Genomic DNA, 16,076 nt, shown 5'->3' with positions numbered 1-16,076 from the left:
ACCCTTCAGCCTTTAGCTATTCCTGAATGGAAATGGGATAAAGTTGGTATGGACTTCATCACCGGCTTTCCCAGGACCAAGAGAGGGAATAACGCTATCTTCGTAGTCGTTGATCGTCTTTCCAAAGTGGCTCACTTCCTTCCTGTTCGAGAGAGTATCACTGCTAGTCAGCTTGCTGACTTATACATTTCTCGAATAGTGTCACTTCATGGTGTTCCACTAGAGATCAATTCAGACCGTGGCAGTCTTTTCACTTCTCATTTCTGGGAGAGTTTCCAAACTGCCATGGGAACCCATCTTTCCTTCAGTACCGCTTTCCACCCTCAGTCGAGTGGTCAGGTGGAACGGGTCAATCAAATTCTCGAAGACATGCTCAGAGCTTGCGTTATCTCATTCGGTATGGATTGGGAGAAATGTCTTCCTTTCGCCGAGTTTGCTTATAACAATAGCTACCAATCCAGCCTCAAGAAAGCTCCTTTTGAGGTTCTCTATGGACGAAGATGTCGAACACCTTTGAACTGGTCAGAAACCGGTGAAAGACAATTCTTTGGACCGGACATGATCCAGGAGGCAGAAGAGCAAGTTTGCATCATTCTTGAGAATTTGAAAACAGCCCAGTCTCGTCAAAAGAGTCAGTATGATCGTCATCATAAGGATATGACTTATGAAGTTGGCGAAAAAGCTTACCTTCGGGTTACTCCCATGAAGGGTACCCATCGTTTCGGTATCAAGGGAAGTTGGCTCCTCGTTACATTGGTCCTTTTCGCATTCTCGCTAAACGAGGAGAGGTTGCCTACCAGTTGGAACTACCCCCACATCTTTCTCGAGTTCATGATGTCTTCCACGTCTCTCAACTCAGGCGTTGCTTCTCGGATCCCATCCGCGGAGTGGACCACGAAACGCTTGATCTCCAAGATAACCTCACATACCGAGAGTACCCGGTTCGCATTCTTGATCAAGCAGAGCGTGTTACCCGACGTCAGAACATCAAGTTTCTCAAAGTTCAGTGGTCTCATCATTTCGAGAGAGAAGCTACTTGGGAGCGAGAAGATCGTCTTCGACTGGAGTACCCCGCTTTCTTTCCGTCGACCCCTGAATCTCGGGACGAGATTTTTTCAAGTGGGGGCGAGTTGTCACATCCCTAGTCTGGTATGACTTAGACTAGCTAGCCATTTGTGCATCATATTTAAATTTCATTTAAATTTGAAATGAGGATTGGTGGAACCCTCAGAATCATTTTTGAAAATGACCCAAATAAAATTTTTTCCAAAAGGGTCCAAGAAAATGCTCATGTTGCCCTCTGAAAATATTGGACAGAGATAAAAATCAAACCAATATTTTTAGGAGCTCATGGATATTTAATTTTGGCCATTTGGATTAATCCGATAATTATTTGCTTTGGATATATATTGTTATATATATGAAATATGGTCCAAAAATTATGCCATTTATAAAGGAGCTCTGGAATAATATATCTAGCTCCTGCAAAAATTGGCATAAGGTAATAAGTTGATTTAGTATTTTATTAAATCAAAAAAAATGTCAGAAAATTTAGAAAAAGAAATAAAACAGGAAAACCTTACCAGGGCTTCAACCTGGCGCCTCTGGCCCAGCAGCAGCAGGCCGGCCCAGCCAGCAGCCGGCCCAGCCCGCCTCCTCCTCTGTCGTCTTCGTCCTCGACAGAGGGAGGGGAGCGTGCCCGGCGCGCGGGCGGGCCACCGCGCCACGCCACCAGCCTCCCTGCTTGCCTGGCGCCCCCCCCCCATCGCTTTGGACGATCCCGCGCGTCGCCACGCCCCCCCCCCGTACCCTCTCACTCTTCCCCCGATTCTTCCTCTCCTCTGTCACTCTCTCTCTCTCACGGCCGAACGCCACCGACGCCACCGCTCGCCGTTGCCGCGGCCACCACCTCCCCCTCTCCCTCGCTTCGAGTCCGGTAGCCCCGCCACGTCGTCCACCACCTCTCCGTCAAGCCGTGCCCCTCCGGACGCCCTGTGGAGCCGCCGTCGCCGTCGTCTTCCACCTCGGGCTCCGACCACCACCGTCGTCGATTCGCCGCACGCAGGACGTCCCCGAGCCCGCTGACGCCTTCGCTGGGTCCGCGGTGAGCTCCGCCACCGTTCCCCTCTCTTCTCCCCCTCGTTTCCGCGCCGTAGCACCGTTCCCCACCACGGCCGAGCCTCTCGCCGCCGTCCATGTCGCCGTCGCCGTCTCGGCCCACCTCCGCCCAAACCGAGCATCCCATCGCGCTCCCAGTGCCATGAGGGTGCCGCCGAGCCCCTCAGGTGGCCTCCCCATGCCCCGCAGCCCGTTCCCGCTCGAAGCCGAGCTCCGGCCGCCGCCGCGAGCTTTGCTCCGGCGAGCTCCGGCCTCCCCCGCTACTTCCACCAGCCCCACCAGATGCGCGAGAGCCCGGGCTACGCCCCGGTGCTCTCAGACGCCGTCCCCGTGGCCTGTGGCGCGGACTCCGCCGCGTCCAGAGGTCGCCGGCGGCGAGCCCCGTCGCCTGAGCCCTGCCATGTGGGCCCGGCCCGTCAGGTGATTAGCTTAGTGCTAATCACCGCTTAATTAACCCCCCCCCCCTGCGGCTGACAGTGGGCCCCAGCGCCACTAACTTTTAATTAGAATTAAATTAACCCTCTGTCTAACCCCCTGTCACTGACGTGTGGGCCCCACACGTCAGGTTTGACCCCAGCCAGCCGCAGTTGACCGCTGACGTCGTGCTGACGTCATGCTGGCGCAATATATGATTTCTGGATTTAAATTTAATCAGAAAATTCCAGAAATTGTTTTAAACTTCAAAAATTCATAACAATTCAACCGTAGCTCAGATTAAAATAATTTATGTATGAAAAATTATCAGAAAAATGCAATCTTTCCATCTGTACTAGTTTCATGCATGAAAAACCAACTTATACATGCTGAATATGAGAAAACACATTATGGCATATAGAGGAGCTTAACTTGGAGATGCATTTGAACTTTTGGTTCAAATGGACTTCAAACCAAATGATTACTAGTTGCATTAGCTCAAACAGCATCACATCTACATGCCATGTTCATGCATCATATTGTTGCATATGATTGTGTTTTGATTGCCGACACTGTTCCTTCTCGATAGGTCCTGCTCCGGAGTCTGTTGCAGAGTGCCTATCTATGAAGTAGTGCCTTCCTTGCTGATCTACCAGGCAAGCAAACCCCCTTGTTCATTTCGATAAAACCCTACTCTCTCGCTCCTGCTCTCAGTTATTGCATTAGGACAACAACGGTTCATCTGCTACTTTGTGCTGCGGTAGTTGAACCCATTCCTCTGCATGACCTGTCATTGCCACAGTAAATAGTTGAAACCCACTAGCATGTGTAGGAGTTGATTGAAGCCATTGTTGTGTTCCTACTATGCTATGCCTGCTATTGCTTAGAGTTGTGTCAGGTCTGGTTCATTGGGAATGAATTGGAGTGTTACGATATGTTCTGATGCTGAGAGTGAAGTGTGTGTGAACACGATTTGGTAAAGGTAGCGGTGAGAGGCCATGTAGGAGTACATGGTGGGTTAGCTCACTGGAACCGTCCTTAAGCACTGAGTTCTATGTATGTTGTCCAATGACTCGATACTACCACACATTGGGTTCCGGTAACTCGACCCCTCTCGACTTATTAACCAACTTGGTCTCTGTCCAGGAGTCGCAACTAGTTTCTGGTGTTTGTAGGTAGTGCTATTTTTCTACCAAGTGGCACCCGGCAGGGTGGGCTTGGGACAGACTAGGCACACGTGGCCTGGTGTACCGAGTGGCACCCGGATGGTGGGCTCGGGAACCCTGTACACATCGTTTGGGGCCGTAAGCGACACCCCGGGCGGATCTCCTTGCGGATGGAACCCGAATAGGCGATAAACCTGGGCTAGAGTCTTGTGTGGTTAGTCAGGTCGTGGCCGACACCCTCGCCAGGCTTCCGCTTGAAGGTTGCCGAGATACATGACGTGTACATGGCGGTAAGTGGCGAGAGCGTGTGTGAAGAAGTACACCCCTGCAGGGTTAACATGATCTATTCGAATAGCCGAGTCCGCGGTTATGGACTTCTTGGATGCTTACATGGTACATAGACAACCTGAAGTGGATACTCTAAAATGCTCAAGACAAGTGTGAGTGCTATGGATGGCCTTCTCGTAGGGAGACGGTGATGAACCCATAGTAGTGTATTGTATGGTGATTAGTGGACTCGTGTACGTTGTCTCACGTTCAGAGTTTCTGGTAGTCGTAGAACAGGATAGCCACAGAGTCAAAGCTGGCTTGCTGCAACTAAACCCCACATTACCTTCTTGATACACATGCATGTATGATAGGATCTGATGTAAGTCTTGCTGAGTACCTTTGTACTCATGTTGCTTTATTTATGTTTTTGCAGCGGAGACTTCGGTCTTACTAGTGTTCTAGTGGACTTCGACTAGTAGCTAGTACCTCAGCTACGATCTTGATCGGATGTTGTAGATAGTCAGGCTCTTCAGCCTTTTTCATTTGTAGATGTCTGTACCCAGACATGTAATGCTTCCGCTTGTTGCTTGTATGCTCTGTATGATGGGTTTTGTGACCCCTGTTTGCAATAAATGCTATGATGGCTCTTCTGAGCCTTTATCTATATGATTGTTGAGTTATGTTGTGATGCCATGTTGTACAGCACATACTTGCATGTTATGCGTACGTGTAATGTGTATTGCTATGTGTGGGATCTGACTATCTAGTTGTTTATTCTTAGTAGCCTCTCTTACCGGGAAATGTCTCCTAGTGCTTCCACTGAGCCCTGGTAGCTTGCTACTGCTCCGGAACACTTAGGCAGGCCGGCATGTGTCCTTCTTCGATCCTGTGTCTGTCCCTTCGGGGAAATGTCACGCGATGAATACCGGAGTCCTGCTAGCCCGCTACAGCCTGGTTCACCGGAGTCCTGTTAGCCCAGTGCTACAGCCTGGATTCACTCGCTGATGACCGACACGTTCGATGCTGGGTCATGGATGCCTGTCCTTGTAAGTTAGTGCCACTTTGGGTTTACGACTAGCCATGTCAGCCCGGGCTCCTTATCATATGGATGCTAGCGACACCATCATATACGTGTGCCAAAAGGCGCAAACGGTCCCGGGAAAAGGTAAGGCGACACCCGTGGGGATACCGTGCGTGAGGCCGCAAAGTGATATGAGGTGTTACATGCTAGATCGATGTGGCATTGAGTCGGGGTCCTGACAACTTAGTCAACTATGCTAGAGCCCATAGTAGCTTGTGGCTGCACACAGAAGTTTCTAGTATGAATAATCTCATGATCCCTTTGAGCCTGGGTGGCGATCCAAAAGAAAAATAGGGAATCGCTGGAATACCCAGGTGTCGGTGTCAAAACCGGCAGATCTCGGGTAGGGGGTCCCGAACTGTGCGTCTAGGCCAGATGGTAACAGGAGGTAGGGAACATGATGTTTTACCCAGGTTCGGGCCCTCTTGATGGAGGTAAAACCCTACGTCCTGCTTGATTAATATTGATGGTATGGGTAGTACAAGAGTAGATCTACCACGAGATCAAGGAGGCTAAACCCTAGAAGCTAGCCTATGGTATGATTGTTGTATGTGAAGTTGATTGCCTACGGACTACAACCCTCCGGTTTATATAGACACCGGATAGGGTTAGGGTTACATAAAGTCGGTTACAATGGTAAGAGATCTTGAATATCCGCATCGCCATGCTTGCCTTCCATGCCAAGGAAAGTCCCATCCGGACACGGGACGAAGTCTTCAATCTTGTATCTTCATAGTCCAGGAGTCCGGCTGAAGGTATAGTCCAGCTACCCGAACACCCCCTAATCCAGGACTCCCTCAGTAGCCCCTGAACCAGGCTTCAATGACGACGAGTCCGGCGCGCAAATTGTCTTCGGCATTGCAAGGCGGGTTCCTCCAAGTCCTTCATAGAAGATTGTAAACACCAAGGGTGGTGTCCGGTTCTGCAAAATAAGCTTCCACATATTGCCATAGAGAGAATAATATTAACACAAATCAAATCTGCTGACGTATTCCGCACTGCGTCATCACACTACAGCCAAGTCCTTCACTCGAATCGTTTTCACTTTTCCACCTCAGCGCGTTTTGCGAGGAGGTTTCCTTGGCACGTCTTGTCAAAGCAGAGATCGTGTGCCCCCCTTTTACGGGATTCTCATCAATACGGATGTGGGTAACCCAATCGTGCCCATTAGCATGTTTTCTTGATTAAAGGCGAGTCCCAAACGGTTACGGGGAGGGCTCCTGATATTCAACCTCTTATAAAGAGACCAGGGCCTTACTCCTTTTCTCCAATCCCAAAACAAGTTCGCCCGTCGCCTCGAGTTCCAACACCCTAGGCTCCAGATTCCGGGCGCCTCAGACCTTCGACAATGTCCGGTTCCGACCTTCAAGGCCGATGGATGCCCTCCACCGTCACGGAGGAGGACGTGCTAAAGTTGAGAGAGGCTAAGTTCTTGACCGCCAAAATTCCGCACAGGTTGCCTGCTCAAAGGCAGGCTATCCCCAGTCCCCAACCCAGTGAGAGCGTAGTGTTCATGTCTCACTTCCTTCGGGGGTTAGGCTTCCCGATGGATCCCTTCATGAGGGGGCTACTGTTTTATTACGGGCTGGAATTTCACAACTTAGCTCCGGAGTCCATCCTCCACATTTCCTCATTCATCATTGTGTGTGAAGCGTTCCTCCGTGTTACTCCTCACTTCGGATTATGGCTCAAGACTTTCGGAGTGGAGCCGAAGATGATCGAGGGACGACACGCAGAGTGCGGAGGCGCTGTCATAAGTAAGAATGCTGATGCTCCATGGCCTGAGGGCTCCTATCAAGAGGAGCTCGGCTTGCGGCAACGAGAATGGTTCTATATCACCGTTCCCAGGAGCGCCAAGTGGGTGGCGCCTCCTGCCTTTCGCTCGGGTCCCCCACCACGGCTAGCGTCATGGGTCAACAAAGGATTAGATTGGGGGTTATCCAAAGACGTGCCCCTGTTGCAGGGCCGCATTAGGGATCTCTTAGAAGGAGACCTCAACCTGGTCAAGGTGACGCAGGTCATGCTAATTCGCCGAACATTGCCCGACAAACGTCGCTCCCTTCATCTGTGGGAGTTTAATCCGGAGGGACCACGAGCTCTCCAGCATTTTATGGGTGCAACGCCTGTGGAGATGTATAAACTGTTCTTCGGATCACAAATGATGTGTCCGGATTTGACCGAGGACGCAGGCCTAAGCTACAATCGCCCGGATACCCAAGTAAGTAACCTTGTGCCCGGACCTACTATCCATATAATCGTCATAAACTTGCCCCTAAAAGAGCTGTCCTTCTAAACAGGAGTGGATAGCGAAGGCAAAGCTGATCAGGTGTCTGGCTCCCCTTCCCGAAACCAGGCCGGATCCCGTGCTTGTCAGGATGTTGAAGATAATGCCTTTGGAGGGAAGTAAGGGGAAGGACAAGGGAACTATGGCCTCCTTGAAGGAGGATGCTCCAAAGGGAGGAACCGACAATTCCTCTCCCAAGGGGAAGAAGAGGGCCGCCTCTGACGACCCGGAGACCATGGCCTCAAAGCGGGGGAGAAAATCCTCGTCAAAGGGTCCGATGCCGGGGAGTTCCTCGGCCGAACTATGCCCTCAAAGGGATCAGCCCTCTAGCGAGCCGTAAGTAGAGAGAGGTTTTCCTTTTGAGGGATGAGAGAAATCCTTGATTTATATCTGAGAAGATTAACCAAAATTTTACCTTGTAGCTCGGACTTCAGCCCTTCTCAGCAGAGCTCGTCTTCCGGGATCTTCTTCCGGAGAAGATGGAGAGAGGGACGCCTCCCCCTACCGTACCGCCTAGCGAGGCGGGCGACCCTGAGGTGTCGTCGCGGAGGGTTTCTCTAAATCCGGCAGGGGCGGAAGATAGCTATGTGGCCCCCCAAGGCTCTCTGCGTCCGGCTTTCGAAAGAGGCCATAGGACAAGTCCGGCACTGTCTGGTGCTCGGCCGGAGGAGCTAAAGATTCTGCTGGGGCGAGCTTCTATCTCAGAGGAGCACCGGGCATTGATGGGCACGGTGATTGAAAGGATTTCATCCGCAGAAAGCGGATTGCATGAGGCCGTCAAAAGTTTAGTGATGGGTTTTGAGGTACGTTAGATAATGTACACTTTTGTCAGTTGCGCATAAGTATGATGCGCCCTGTGTAGATAGTAGCCCCTGAGACTCTGCGCGCTGTCAAGAAATGACGGCACGTAGAGGATCATAATCCCAGGTCTAAGATGTCGCCTTTGAATGTAGGTGACGAGGTGTCCGGAATCAAGCCGAACTGATGATGTGGCCGAACTAAAGCGGCAACTGGACGTGGCAGATGCCGACATCGCGCTTGTCAACCAGCGGCTTGATGAGGCTCAAGGTATGTAATTCTTCGGGCGGCATCAGGTAAGAGGAGCTTCATGCCAGTGTCTTACAATGTGTGTGCTTGACGCAGATGGTACAGCCGCCGTGGAGAATCTTAGGGCAGAACTTGCCCGAGCTAAGGAGCAAGCCAGAAAAAGCGATGCGGCTGCCGAGAAGGCCCTTGAAGAGCTGAGAGCCGAATAGGCTGCTCACTTCCGAAGCAAAGAAGAGATGTCCGAGATGGCCGAGAAGTTAAAGAGCGCTTCAGACCGTTGCAAACTTCTTGAGAAAGAAGACCGGGCGAGACAGACGGACTTAGAGAAGGCCGTTGCCGATGCCAAGGACACTCGCTCTATGATGAGAGCTGCGAAGGAGGAGCTGTGTCAGGCCGAACAGATTGCGGCTGGAAAGCCCTTTATGCTGCGGAGAAAGTTTTGTGATCCGAAGTTTGCTCCATTGGACCGGATGTGGAGTGTGGAGGACACCTATCTGGATTTGGCAGCAAGTGCTGCTGATGCGACCGAACACTTTCGAGATCTAAAAGATCGCGAAGTGGAAAAGCTTTTCTGGTCACAGTTCCACAATCCAGAGCGTCCACTGGCAGTGGATGATCGTTTGGCTCAATGGGCCGAACTGAATAGGTTGTTTGGACTCGCCATGAAGTACGTCATGGGTCACCTGTGGCCGGGGAGATCGGAGCCGAAGAGTTATTTCAGCTTGGTGCGCCAATTCCTTGACGTGGTGCCGCGTATAAATGCAATGAAGAGGTCAGCATGCATAGAGGGCGCTACGATGGCTCTTGCCCGTGTTAAGACATACTGGGCAGAGATGGAGACCACCGTTGTTGCGTCCTGAGATTCGGACAAAAGCTGAGTACCCTCCGAGCACTATTTTCAGGAAGTTCTTGAAGGCGCTCGTGTAATTGAGACGCAGTGCCCAAAAGATGCTATGTTATGATAGCATATGTAATTATAAGGTAATATTTTGAAAAACTGTAGTGGCCTTTTTTATACTTGAGCCTCCAAGTATTGGGAACACCTCCTGTGCGGACGTTTTGAAAGATGGCAGTCGTTGGCTTCAGCCCCCACGCACATAGTGCGGGGGTGCTCGCAGAAGACGCATTTTCACACTTAACCCAACGTCTTGGTCCTACAAAGGAGGTGATAGCGCAACGGGCCAGGCAACCGGACTATAATGCTTTAACACTTTCACTTAGCCATAGGAGTTTGACAATGAGACTATTTAGGTAGCTCCTTGGTGGCAACTGCGCTCGTCCGAGTTCGGGGCGCGTATGTGCATGACCGAGAAGCGGCCCTTCGTTAAAGCGGAGGAATCCGATAGATTCCGATAGGTCATCGAGTGGCTGACCAGTCTCACGCTACATCATGATAGTCAGTTTTCGGCTTTCTCTACTGAGGTGCTCGCCTGGCCGAACTGGGGCACAATCGTAGTAGTTCTCCTGGTGCTACCTTAGCCGATAGAGCAGAACGTAAGGTAGCCGAACTCAGGAGCCGGGCAACCCAACATTTGACCAAAGACATGATTCGGAGCTGATGCATATAATGCCAAAACTCGCGACACCGAACACTCCCTAAGGTGTTCGGTCTTTATGAGTGCGGGCGAAACAACAGTCTTTATTAAAAAAGCCCCTAGTGTCCAGGTATGTGCAAAAATTCTGACGTGGCCACATGCCAAGACGCCAGGCTCCTCCTTGGTTATATCAGAAAGAAAAAAACCAGGGGATGTGTAGCAACAAGAGATAGTAAAAAAGGTTTACGCAGGGTCTTAATCTAAAAAGAATCCTTTAGGACGGGTCCCTACTACATGTCTGCGCCTGTGTCTCCGTTGTGCCGTATCCTGGACGGGAGCCGCACGACGTTCATCTGTAAAAGAGAGGAACTGAGTTGAAAACGGGTCATGCCGAAAAAGTTTAAAATAAGCAAAGTATAAAGTAAGATATATAAGGTTGAGCTTTATTGTCTCTTATTGTATATGCGTGGAGCCCCTAGTGCGGGGGTATATGGCTTCTAGTCCTGCATCAATGATGATTTTGCACCGAACTCGTCTATCCGCGTTTGTGGTCTTGAGTGGCCTATTTTGATGTTTTTTGGCCGCTGAGGCCATTTTGCTGTGGGGCTGTCAAAGCGGCCGCATAGTCCTCCGCTTGGGGAGGTGCACTTTAGTGCTTCCCCTTCAAAGAGATGATGCCTCGTGGACCGGGCATCTTAAGCGTAAGAGATGCATAATGCGGTATTGCGTTAAAGCGAGTGAAAGCTTCACGTCCCAGTAGTGCTTGATAGCGACTTGAGAACGGGACGATATGGAAGGTCAGCTTTTCACGGCGGAGGTTATCGGCAGAGCCGAATGTGACTGTGAGCGGGAGAAAACCCGTACAATGGGTGTCCGGACCAGGTATTACCCCTTGAAAGGAGGTTTTTCTGTGGTGGATTCTTGCTGGGTTTATCCCCATCTGCTGGATTGTATCCTGATATATCAGGTTTAGTCCACTGCCACCATCCATAAGGACATTTGAAAACTGGAGTCCACCAATTATTGGATCGAGTATCAAGGCAGTCCAGCCTACATTCTTGATATTCCTAGAATAATCTAGCTGATCGAAGATGATCGGTTTTGACAACAAGTGGAAGGACCCTTTGGGGATGGGCCGTGTGGTGCGTACCTTTACGGGCGCCGCACGTTTTGTTATGTGAAGTGAGTTCACTGTTTTTACTTCTTGTGGGAAGTTCTTTTTTTCCTGGTGCTCTGCTTTTGGGGTTCGTCCTCGTCTTCACTTGTTGTGTCGAGCCCCTTGTGTTCGGCATTGAGTCCGCCGGATTGTTTGAAAACCCAACAGTCTCTGTGGGTATGGTTAGCAGGCTTCCCGGGAGTACTGTGTATCTGACATATCCTGTCCAGGATTTTATCTAGGTTGGATGGATCGTCCCTGTTATCCTGGGGGGCGATTTTTCCTGATTTTGTCATGAGCCTTTGAATCCGGCATTGACTGCCGTGCTCTTTGGACTTTTGTCCTTAGTCCAGCGACGGTCCTTGTTACGTCACAGTTTTCCGTTTCCATCCCTGGTTTCGGATGTACTTGGGTCGCTGGGGCTGCACCTTGCCAACCAGCTGTCCTCCCCTGCACAAAAGCGGGTCATGAGGCTTGTTAGTGCGGCCATTGTTCTTGGCTTTTCTTGGCCGAGGTGTCTGGCGAGCCATTCGTGTCGGACGTTATGCCTGAAAGATGCTAAGGCTTCGGCGTCCGGACAGTCGACTATCTGATTCTTTTTTAGTGAGGAATCTATTCTAGAACTGCCGAGCTGATTCTCCGGGTTGTTGAGTTATGTGACTAAGATCGTCTGCATCCGGAGGACGGACATAGGTCCCTTGAAAGTTTGCTCGGAAAGCATCCTCGAGCTGTTCCCAGCTTCCAATTGTGTTTTCTGGAAGGCTTTTAAGCCAATGCCGGGCTGGCCATTTAAGCTTAAGGGGTAGATATTTTATGGCGTGGAGATCATCTCCTCTAGCCATGTGTATGTGGAGGATATAATCCTAGATCCAGACTCCAGGGCCTGTTGTTCCATCATATGCCTCTATGTTTACGGGTTTGAATCCCTCTGGGAATTCATAGTCCAGGACCTCATCGGTGAAACATAGGGGGTGTGCGGCGCCCCTGTATTTGGGTGTGCCGGATTCTGATGATGGCTTCATAGCGTTGCTTACGAGAGCTTGCTTTCTTGGCCCATAAATGGACCTGACTGGGCCATGATGCGAATCCTTAAGTGGGTCGCATGCCGATTTAGGTGCGGCGCCGCTTGCCACTTTATGGGGTCGTCTATCTGACCGTGTGGCTTTTTCATTTTTTGAATGCGAGGGCTCTAGGGCCTCTTCGTCGAATTCAGGCAGTAGCTTTCTTTTCGGATAGCTTTTAGTGCGGCGACTGTCGCTGTACTTATCTGTGGTATTGATTACTTTGCTCCATCTAATCCGAAGTGCGTCTTCCGCTGTTTTTAGCTTCCGCTTCTGCTTCTTTAGGCTGCGTGCAGTTGCAACGAGCCTCTCGTGGAGATTCTTCTGCTCCATAGGTTTATTCGGCGTGAGGCCGTCCGGAATGCCGTTTTCGCCGGAGGAGGGATGTTCGGTTTCTCTATCCGTGTTGCCCTGTTCAGACGGTTGCTCTAAGGCCTACTCGTCGTCTACCGGCTCGCCCTGCTCTATGGCTGGGTTTTTGTTGAGGCGGGGCTTGGGTCGGCGTTTACGCCGACGCTTTGATTGCTTTTCGGGGGGTCGATCTCCCGTCCCATCCCCTTTTTCCTCGTTGTTGCTTCCTTTAGGGGTATCCACCATGTACACATCGTGATATGAGGTGGCTGTCCAATGCCCTATGGGCGTTGGTTCGTCGGTATCTGCTGCATCGTCATCCATGCTGTCGATGTCTCTGGAATCGAAGTTGAGCACGTCGTTTAAATTGTCGATAGTGGCTACCAAGTGGGTGGTGGGTGTGCTTTGAATTTCTTCATCGTCCGTATCCCATCCTCGCTGACCGTAGTTCGGCCAGGGCTCTCCTGATAAGGAGAGAGTCCTGAGAGAGTTCAGGATATCGCCACAAGGCGAGTGCTGAAAGATGTCTGTGGCGGTGAACTCCATTATCGGCACCCAATCGGATTCGATTGGCAGGGGCGCGGGGGGTTCGGAGGCCGGGGAGGAGTCCGAATCCTCGGAGTCACGGGTCGTGCAGAGTGCGGGGCTAGCGTTTGGCTCGATCGCTTTCGGGATCGCAGCCCCCGAGGTGACGTCCAACCGCTCATCCTCGATTAGCGCAATAGGCTCCGAGTTAGGGGTTGGAACCGATGCATGTGCGGCCTCCAGGACACTGTGCACAGGTAGAGCTAGATCATGCCCCTCGAGATAGTGCGGCGCGCTTGGCCGTGGCTCGAACCCGTCGAAGATCAAGTCTCCCCGGATGTCAGCCATGTAGTTTAAGCTTCCAAACCTGACTTGATGGCCAGGGGCGTAGCTTTCGATCTGCTCCAGGTGGTCGAGCGAATCGGCTCGCAGAGCGAAGCCACCGAAGACGAAGATCTGTCCGAGGAGAAAAGTCTCACCTTGGACCGTATCGCTGTTGATGATCAAAGGAGCCATCGGGCCTAAGAGCGACGACACAGAGGAACCCTCAATGAAAGCACCAATGTCGGTGTCAAAACCGGCGGATCTCGGGTAGGTGGTCCCGAACTGTGCGTCTAGGCCGGATGGTAACAGGAGGCATGGAACACGATGTTTTACCCAGGTTCGGGCCCTCTTGATGGAGGTAAAACCCTACGTCCTGCTTGATTAATATTGATGATATGGGTAGTACAAGAGTAGATCTACCACAAGATCAAGGAGGCTAAACCCTAGAAGCTAGCCTATGGTATGATTGTTGTATGTGAAGTTGATTGCCTACAGACTACAACCCTCCGGTTTATATAGACACCGGATAGGGTTAGGGTTACATAAAGTTGGTTACAATTGTAGGAGATCTTGAATATCCGCATCACCAAGATTGCCTTCCACGCCAAGGAAAGTCCCATCCGGGCACGGGATGAAGTCTTCAATCTTGTATCTTCATAGTCCAGGAGTCCGGCTGAAGGTATAGTTCGGCTACCCGAACACCCCCTAATCCAGGACTCCCTCACCAGGTGCCTCAATCCATCCATATGTGTATTTAAGTTGCCACCTTAGATAAACCATTAATTTAACAAAGTCACATCTATCATGGATTTCACTCACCCAATCCACGTCTACTGGCATAGCATGGCACAATAAGCAAACGTAGAAGTAACTCCCAAAGGGTTGATAACAATAGGTAATAGGTACTACCTCATCTACTTTCCAAACCCACAATATAATTAGATCCTAATCATGCAATGTGTGAGGGTTGATCTAATGCAATAAAAACTAGGCAATAGGAAGTATGATCAAAGTGTTACTTGCCTTGCTGATGATCTGCAAAACCTAGCGATTCGAAGTAACAAACGGCGCACTCCCGGTACTCTATCGAAAACAAACAAGAACACAATAAGTACTCAACCAATGTAGAGGTAAAACTCAAATAAGGGACATAACCAGAAAGTTCAACTTAAGAACTCCGGCAATGAACGAAGCAACGAAAGACAAACGGCAAAAGAAACAACTTTGTTTACTAATCTGGATCTAGGTCAAATTTTATAGAGGCAAAAACTTGTTTGAGTTGGTTCAACGGAAAGAGGGTTTCGAGACGAAACTCCAAGCGCTTGAATCGCCTGATTCCGATAAATGAGCGAAAAGTTAAACTAAAACGAAATTCGGATTAGGAATCGCGATCAGAAAAATCGCGGATTAAATCTGAGAAAAAGAAAAACGAGGAACAGAATAACGAACGAACGTTCGTTATCTGGATCTAAACGAAGAACGTTTTCGTTAAAACGAACGAACAAGCGAACACTCGCTAAATAAATAAACCGGAAAAAACCGATCTATTTAAAAAAACGGAAGCTAGGGTTTTTCTCTAAAAAAGCCGGATCGGTTTTTTTCTCAAAAAACCGGGCAGCGGCGACTACCTCGGCTCGGGCTCCGGCGAGGTCCGGCGGGGTTCCGGGCGGCATGGGGAGGCGGCAGCAGGCGACGGCAGCGCTAGGCGGCAGGGCGGCAGGCGGCTTGCGGCGGCGCGGGCGGCATGGCTCGGGGCTCCAAGGGGCCCCGGGGTGGTATTTAAGAGAGGGGGGGCTGACTTGGCTTGGGGAGGGGGTCGGCGGTGGCGTCCTCAGCTTGGACTCCCGAGTCCGGCGGCGGAACGGCGTAGGAGGCGGCGGCTCCTGGCGGGCCGGCCTGGCTCGGCTGGGCCTTTGGCCCAGTCGGGCGTGGTTTTTTTTTTTACAATTTCGCTGAAACTAAATTTTTTTTAGAAAAATAAATAAAAATCTAAAATTGCCAAAACAAATTTTCACCGTCTAAATAAAATATTTAGAATAGGATGAACATTTTCTTGGCCCTAAATGCAATTTTTGAAAACGTGCAATTTTTCCTAAATTCAAATAAAATAGCAAATAAAACCAAAATAAAATCTTATTTGATTTTACCATTAAATCCTTAATATTTCTTTATTTTGGGAAAGACATTTTATTCCCTCTCTCATATTTTTATAATAGAAATAATTGAAGAAAAAATAAATAAAATCAAACGATCCTATTTTCAAAATTTGAGAAAACTCAAATATGAAAATAACGAAATCCCCAACTCTCTCCGAGGGTCCTTGAGTCGCGTAGAATTTATAAGTTCAACCAAATGCAATAAAATATGATATGCAATGATGGTCTATTGTATAACATTCCAAATTGAAAGTTTGGGATGTTACACATCACGTCCACGACAAGTAGACTGAAATGATTCTGCATTTACTACTATTACTCTGCACATCGACCGCTATCCAGCTTGCATCTAGAGTATTAAGTTAGTAAGAACAGAGTAACGCATTAGGCAAGATGACATGATGTAGAGGGATAAACTCAAGCAATATGATATAACCCCATCCTTTTATCCTCGATGGCAACAATACAATACGTGCCTTGCTACCCCTGCTGTCACTGGGAAAGGACACCGCAAGATTAAACCCAAAGCTAAGCACTTCTCCCATTGCAAGAAAGATCAATCTAGTACACCAAACCAAACTGATAATT

This window comes from Triticum dicoccoides, chromosome 5A (assembly GCF_002162155.2).
Source record: "Triticum dicoccoides isolate Atlit2015 ecotype Zavitan chromosome 5A, WEW_v2.0, whole genome shotgun sequence".
Taxonomy (NCBI): domain Eukaryota; kingdom Viridiplantae; phylum Streptophyta; class Magnoliopsida; order Poales; family Poaceae; genus Triticum; species Triticum dicoccoides.
Note: the sequence above shows the minus strand (reverse complement) of the source record.